Here is an 8,616-nt window from a genome sequence, read left to right on the forward strand (position 1 = left end):
TATCTTACCCGAGTGTGAATAGGAAAAGGGGGGTTGTCACCGGTGTAATGTATAATGTTTATATGTGTGCTTTTTTAAAAATGTGTTTTAGGGGTTTGGACATGCAATTTTTCACTGGCCTGCTTTGTTTGGCACTTGGTTTTGTTATGTGGGTGGCACATGAAGTGGTGGTCCTGTGTGAAGAACTGATTCAGAAAATACTGCCCGGTATTGTTATTGAAAGAGAACAAGCGGTTGATGGTTACACTGCAATCATCAAAGAGTGGAAAAGTAGTACAAATTATGTTCTTAAACATTCTACAAATTATCTGATTATAGGTTAGTGCATCTGAACTCTGTCAGGCTCAACATTATGATAGTGGGCCTGGAAGGGAGTCGGTGTCACGGTGAGGTCAGCGTCACTTTGTGTACAACACCATCAAATAATCTAAACATGTGTCATTCGGCTGGATCCAGGGAACGGTTTGACATTTGTGTTACAAAAATGCCCGCTGAGAACAATGCTTTAACTAGGCTGAATGTGGGCTTTGTGGTTTGCACATTTTCAAAATCCAAACTCGACACTTTGATCTCCAAGAACCAGAGGTAGCCTGTGAATCTGGCCGTCTTCGGGCCCCAGGATGATGAAACCTAAGCAGGGCAGAGACTCGGAGGGCTGATAGATCACCTCGTTAGATTAGTTTTCCGGGCAACTGCTGCCAAACATCTGTCTTTATTTCACTGGGGCAAACCCTGACATTTGTGTGCACTTGACCTATATGGAGGTAAACATTTTCAGGCTGGGAGACTCATACTAGGTCTCACTCGATATTACAGGCTAAATAATGATGAAAAGTGGCTTTTGGAATTTCAATGAATGGTATTTCATCACTGTGTACTCTCTCTATATATATTACTGTGAAGTTTACCACTGTACAAATATAAGAATCTGTTATTGTATTTCTTTTGGTTCAGCCAATTCCCACTGCCACTATATCATCACGTTTTCCCCCCCATGCACAATTAGTTTCCTTTCACCAGCTCATCTAGAGGAGAAAAAAAAGTGATTCTAGTCAGCTGCCACTGAAGGGCAGCATTGCCAAGCCATAAATCAATAACGCTGCATTCCAGTGCCCTCATAAAGTTGAACTAAAAAAAACAAAACAAGAAACAAACAAACAAAAAAAACCCAGCGCCATGCAAGTTGCATATTAACATGTAAATACATCTTGCATAGCCTCATATAGCATCTCTGAGATTGTGTCCTCAGCATCATCCCCTTTCTCTCCTGAGAAGTCATTTCCTCATTGTTAGCATACGATAGTGAAATTGAAGAGAGAAAGATTTTCAAAGTAACCCTCATAGGAGCTGTGACTGAGGGCTCAGCCTAAGCACGTTTGCCACGCTTCTCATCCAAGCAGCACGCACAATGACTTTTAGAAGCAGATGATTTAGGACTGGAATAGTTAAGGGCACGCACTTCCTGTATTTTCAGACAAATGGTCACATTTTAAAATGTTTTTTTATTCTATATAAATGTATATGAAGGATTCCCCTAGGTTATTTATTGCATTATTTAAAAACTAAACAAAAAAACTTATTTGCTTTTGAGGAGGCCTTAGCTAAAGGTCAAACTCAACTCAATGCGCCTATCTTCTATCCCCTGCCTTGTTTCAGACAACACAACTCAACATTAAAGCCTGTGACAAATGAAACCAGTTTTATCGTGATTGGGTTTTTTGGCATTGAAAAGAGCAGGAGTAATTCGTATAACGTCCCCCGGGCTTCAATGCGGCATTCATAAATGGTGTGCCACTCTATCCTCTCTGAGCTTATAACAAGATTTAGAGGCTTTCCCTGCCAGATGATAGAGTTTTACAGAAGGAATAGGCGCTCTTATATTTTGCCACGGAGAGTTGAGCAGTTGGGCTGTGGCTCTGGGAGGCTGCTGGAAGATGCTCTTGGCTGAAGAGTTCCTCTCTAGTCCTCTGATAAGAACGCAAATTCAAATCAACTTTCATTTGCTATTAGGAGGACTCAAATTTGAGCTAAAACGATTCAAACCCAGCAGTATAATGCCACTACACGCGTAAATTGTTTTGGACCTCTGCACCACGTACATCACCTTCTCAGGAAGGACTTGCTGTTTCTGCACATTGAATTGGAGAGGTGTAACCTTGACTAATTGATATACTGTGACATTTGATTTCCTACCTATAAATCTCCAGTAAATTGGACCATCTCTGCCATTTCCCCGGACAATGATTCATCCACTCGCATTGTGGGTGTCTATCTTAAGAGTCCTTATCAAGATTGGAGCTCTCTCTCTCTCTCCTGCTCTCTGGTCTTTTTGTACTGTGCTGCTTTTGTTCCTTTACCTTTCTCTCTTTTTCCTTTTCTTTCTGTTTGCTGACTGCTGTGTGCAGTTCAGTACCAATCCGGTGTGAGTAACTTAATTGATTTTTTTTTTTTATTCCACAAAGAATCGCTTGAGTTTAGTGGCCTTTTTAGCATGCAAAATGCTGTTTTGTGTCTTTTCTGAAGGCAATGGTGTTCAGGGGAAACAATGCTATTTGGACTTATTCATTAACAGGACTTGTTTTTTTATTGTTTCGTAGCATTTCACCTTTATTAAATGTGGACAGAGTAGATAAAGACAGGAAACACAGACTGAGAAAGGAGAGTATGGCATGCAACAAAGGACATATACAGCAAAGTAGTAGTATTAACAGAAATTCACTAACTCTTTTAATAGATATTTATTACATATGAAGTAATCCAGACAACAACAACAACAAAAAACCCCATAAACTGTACAGTAAAAGCTATCACATTAAAATCTAAAAACATTCTAAAAATGCTGCACTCTCCCTAAAAATAGACTTTTACAAATAAAAAATGAAGATTAGGATATGCAATCCAACTCTCCTAGAATATTAAATTATTAGAAATTCTTATACATTAACCAATCATCATTGGTTGATTAGTCTTTTTATAGCAATTCATGTTGTAGTTTTATATGCTGTTTGATATCAAACATGATCTTAAACAGTATTTTTGAAAAAGAAGATGAGAACAGCATAAAAAGAAACTATTTAAAAAATACTTCATATAATCTATGTACACTACTGTGCAAAAGTATTGAGTCACCCCCCGTTTCTTTATATTTTGCTTCAGAGGATTTTTAATCTTTAGTGGTATTGAGGAATAGTTCAGTGGCAAAAGTTTGTTTTGTCTTTTTTTGACATTTCCACTCATTTTTAGTCCAGTCCTTGTATCTGACCATTTTCAGATAAATGTTTTTTAAACTACATAACACAGAATCATGAATCATTAAGCATAAAAGAGGCACATAACGTAAGGAATGAGCCAGTGGTGTGTCTAACCTTGCCAGAAAACTTATCAAATAACCAATTTTAACCTCCTAGGACCTGACGTCCACATATGTGGACATCACATTTTGGGTTATTTAGACTAAAATACTCAATTTTGTTCTACATGGGCCTGATATCCACTTACGAGGACATTATACTGCCACTGTTCTATCAAAATTTCAAACGAATATCCTCATATGTGGCTCTTATTTTTCTTAAAAACAAAATAAGGTAAAAAAAAAAAAATCAGGTAATTCTTTGTTTTTACATTCATCGGGCCCCAATATGCCCAAATATAAAGAGAAATTAAAAATGCATGTCGTGGAAGAGTTCGGGTCTTAGGAGGTTAAATGGTATCTTTAGATACTTTCTAACTAGCAGCCTTTCTCAAAATATTATTGTTTTTGTACAAATTTCTTTAGTTGAATCCATGAAAAATACCAGTTTCACAGGTATAAAATAGTATTTTTGCACCAACAAGGTGATGCTCGAAGAACTAAAAACTATCTTTAAAAAGGAAACTGGACCAATGGACTGGACCAAATGAAGACTTATCAGCACTATAAAACTATATAAATGATCTATAAAACATATATTTAAGAAAAGGAAAAATCCAGCAAAACCCTGACACAAGACTAAGAATGCCTCTGACCATTAAGGTGATCCAACTGCTGTTCACCAAAATCTCATCAGAATTGGTCTCAGTGGAAGGGTGGCTGTCAAGAAGCCATTCATAATGAAGGAAAGCAAGGAGAAAAGGTTGAGGTATGCCAAATTACACAAGAACTGGACTGGGAAAATCAGTATCAACGAGTCTTATGGAATCCAAAGGAGGTCAGAAAAGAGACACAACATGAGGGTCTAGATTCATCTGTAAAACACGTTGGAGGCTCATGGTCATGGTTTCCAAATCGATTGAATTATGAGCACAATAATATTTTGATCCACCATTCAGTACCATCTGGAAAGTGTCTTATAGGCAGTGGCTTCATTTTCCAGCATGACAACGATCCCTAATACATTACCAGTGCAATGAAAGCATACTTGGATAGAAAAATGTTTAGTGCATCACTAGGGATACATGGATTGGCCTCCCCAGAGGTTGCACCTCAACATTAATGAAGCAGTGTGGGATCATCTTGAGAGAAAACTGACCAGAAGTCAAAGAAGAGCTTTGAATGTCCTTCAAGAAGCCTGGAAAACTATTCCTGAAGATTACTTAAGAAAGTTCAGCCTGTGTTGAAGAATAAACACAGTCATATCAAATTATTGACTTTTAAGCTTGTTAGAATTCTACAAACTCTTTCCTAGCAAAAGACAAAGAAATGAGTGGTGGCTCAAGACTTGCACAATACTGTAGTTTATAGCTCTCATTTATTTCTTTGGACACTTAAAGGGAAGTAGAGCAAGCTGTGAACACAAGGCTGACACATTAAAAAGTTCACCATTCGAATTCATTAGGAATCCTGTTTCTTTCCAGCTTAGCTCAAGTTTTCATCTCTCCCAATGGAATTATCTGGCTCTTTCGCCCCTCAGTGCTCCACTATGTTCACTCACTAACTTTATTTCTCTGCCATTTGGAAAGTGTCACAGAGTGTGTTTCTCAGAGTTTTTTCACACAGACACACACACACAGACACACACACAGACACACTGCTGCAAGAAACAACTCAACATTAAAGTTGCGTCCAATAACACTAAAGCATTTTGTTGAAAGGTACTAAGTATGCCTTATTGTTGACCCATATACATAATAAAGGAAATAAACACAAATGTAAAGCTCTATGCTCTTTCTCTGCATTTCTAAAGATTACATGATCACAAAGTGGAAGTTTAAATCACATTGGAATTTTGTCACCTGAAATGTATGTACATTTTTTATGGAATTTGTGTGCTTAAAAGCAACTTTTGGCTATAAGTGTTGTTGTTTAAGGAGTAACTGCTCAAAAAATGAAAGGAACACTTTGAAAACACATCAGATTTCAGTGGGGAAAAATCATGCTGGATATCTATAATGATAAGGACTGGGTAATGTGCTAGTAATGACATGATGCCACAGCATTTGATGGAAATGAAAATGATCAACCTACAAGGGGCTGAATTCAAAAACACCCTAGAAATCAAAGTGGGGCATTTGATCAGTGAGAAAATGAATGGTGTCTTGGGGCATCTGCTTGCAGATCTGAACCAGGGCATCACTGAACTCCTGGACAGTCTGAGGTGCAACCTGGCAGCGCTGGACTGACTGAAGAATAATGCCCCAGAGGTGTTTTATTAGATTTAGGTCAGGCGAACCGGGGGGACAGTCAGTGGCACCGATTTCTTTATCCTCCAGGAACTGCCTGCATACTCTCATCACATGAAACCGGACATTGTCGTGCACCAGGAGTGACTCAGGACCCACCGCACCAGCGTAGGGTCTGACAATGCATCCCAGGATTTCATGTGCAACCTCTGTATGCTTGTTTCACTAAACACTAAAGCAGTTAAAACTTTTTAACATTTCAATATCCCAGAATAGTAATTGACTTGATGTACTCTGATCAGAAAGAGCTCTTGTAATTTTTTGAACAGCATATTAAAATGTGATGTTTTGATAAAAAAAGATGAAAAGGTCAGCCCTCTTTGAGTATCCTGTTGTGTTAGTATAGTGTTAGTATATTGTTATTATTAAAAAAAACTGAAGATCAGCTTAACATGCAGCATGCTCATGTCACATTAAGTGCAGAGTGGAAGATGCTCCGGTGTTTATTTATAACTATTTTATGGACATGAAAATAGAGTGTACGATTTAACACAACTGTTCACTTTTTAATGTAATCAATAATTAACAAAGCAACATGTTTAACATGTTTGTTAGTTATTAGGAGTGTATGGCTAATACTGTCATCTACAGTCGCCTCTAAATATCAATAAAGTTCACCAAATGGTAGTTAGCTTTTACCTGTTTTTTTTCCGTAGGTATTGTGGTACGTTTATCAGAGCCCTTTTATCCCTAAACAGTCATACATTTGATAGTTGTAGACCTGAAAAAAAAGCAAAAGTTACTGTTTTCTCTGTGACTTTTCTTTGTCAGTCTCTCGCACTCTTTTTTCATTCTTGCTTCAGTTCATTGGGGTCTGTGGGTATTCATTTATGCGCAGCTTTGTTAAGATTCTCTCACAGCCTGTCAGTGGGGTTGGAATCTGGACTTTGCCTGGGCCATTGCAGCACTGTGATTATTTCCTATTTCAGTTATTCTGTCGTAGTTTTACTGCTGTGCTTGAGATAACTGGCCTCACATTTGACTCTAGAATACTTTGATATACAGAGGAGTTCATGGTCAACTCAATGTTTGCAAAGTGCCCAGGTCCTGTGGCTGCAAAACAAGCTCACATAATTGCTACTCCACCACCGTGCTTGGCAGTTAGTATGCGGTGTTTGCTCTGATATGCAGTGTTTGGCATTGTGCATTATGGCCAAACAAACCTAAGTGTGCTGCCATATTCTGTTAGAGAGCAGAGCTGAATGTTTTTGGATTTTCAAACTTTAACACTTCACATGCTAACCGAAGCCTGTAGAGTTAAAAATATACCTTTTGTTTTTTGTTTTTTTGTCTTTTTCTGACCTTGAGCGGAATTTGCCAGGACGCCCACTCCTGCGATGATTGGCAGCTGCGCTGAATGTTTCTTCTTGTGCATAATTTTTCTCACTATAGAATGATGGACTTCAAATCATTTAGAAACAGCCTTATAACCTTTCCTAGATTGATGGGTAGCAACAATTGCTTAGCATCATTGCTGATGTCTTTCTCCCTTGGCATTGTTCCTTGGCAACACACGCTGAACACGCTAAACCAGCAAACTTTGATTTGATTAGCAGCACCTGGCTGCTACTTACCCTCGTAACTCCTATGAAAGCGGTATGGATGCATTTTTTCACACATCCCTTCTGCATTCTGGCCTAATTTTTGTGAAATCAATCAATGACACTGTAATATGTTTTGTTATTTATCTGAGGTTGTGTTTACCTAATTTTAAGACCTGCTAAGTACTAGATAATGTTTTCTTATGTCCTGATACATAGAACCTTAAAATGTAAAAAGGGTCTACTTTCTTTCAATTCTAAGCTTTTTGAAGTATACTGAATGCATTACATATAGGAAGATTGGAATGAATATTATAAATAGAAAGGTGCACATCTATATTTGTAAAAACGTACATACAGCTTTAATATATATCAAAAAAACGAAGTTTCTCAGTGCCCTTTTTTTTATTGTGTTTTTATGTTACGACAGTGAAAAGTATGCCACCGGAAAGAATTCATGAGATATGAATCACAAAACTGTGAGCTATTATCCCACTCAGATTCTTCATGCTTTGCTGCCAGCTCCATTATCAGAGGAGTGTTTACGTTTTGGGGTTTTAGGCATCAGATTGCTCAGTAACCCACAGCAGGTACAGCGATAGAGATATAATTTAGACTATCTTCTTGTAGACACTTGTGTATCTTGGATATGCTGGGAAGCCGAGTCCAATAAAGGGGTGAAATATGAGTGGGGTACATGTTTATATGAGCTTTTATACGTGCCAGGATGATGGTTTACTGCCTCTCTGTTCCCTGGATGTTTTCCGCGCTGTTTGTTTCTGAGGCTCGTGTGAGGCTGCCACCTTCAATAAACATTCACTACCCTTATCAAAACCTCTAAGCCAGACCAACAGCATGATCAAGAGGCACACCTGGGGTGACCCCAGAGGTAATCTACATTCCCGTCTCTCTTTCTGTGCCACCCTCTTCATTCATTTCTCCCTGTCTTATGTGTTTTACTTGCTTGGATTTCCTTTCAGTTTGGAATGGAAATAATATTTTGTAGAGGACACCAGTTTCGTTCCCTTGATTCGACTTCAGTGAATCCTCTGTGATATCATGTCATGACAGTTTACAACTCTTTTATGTGAGGCATTCCATTTCCTGAGACCGAGTGACCTTAGTCCTCTTCATCAACCACGGGCACTTTTGTTTATCTCCTTAAATTTCACTCCTATTCTCAACACAGCATTCTTTCTTAGCTGCACAGTGATTGCTGGGAAGAAAAATACCAGTTTACTCAGGTCAGTGTTCACATTTTTTCCCACACAGGGTGAGTTTACCTGCACTCTACAAGATAAATAACTTTAATGCTTTCACTTGAAAACGGCTCTTGTTAAACAATACAACTGCATTCCTCCATTCATACAGCTGAATGGTCAGGCTCAAAAAAAGAAAGAAAATAATACAAATGGAA

The sequence above is a fragment of the Rhamphochromis longiceps genome, linkage group LG2, assembly GCF_057381845.1.
Source record: "Rhamphochromis longiceps isolate RC_006_pf linkage group LG2, R_longiceps_female_GT1.1, whole genome shotgun sequence".
Taxonomy (NCBI): Eukaryota; Metazoa; Chordata; class Actinopteri; order Cichliformes; family Cichlidae; genus Rhamphochromis; species Rhamphochromis longiceps.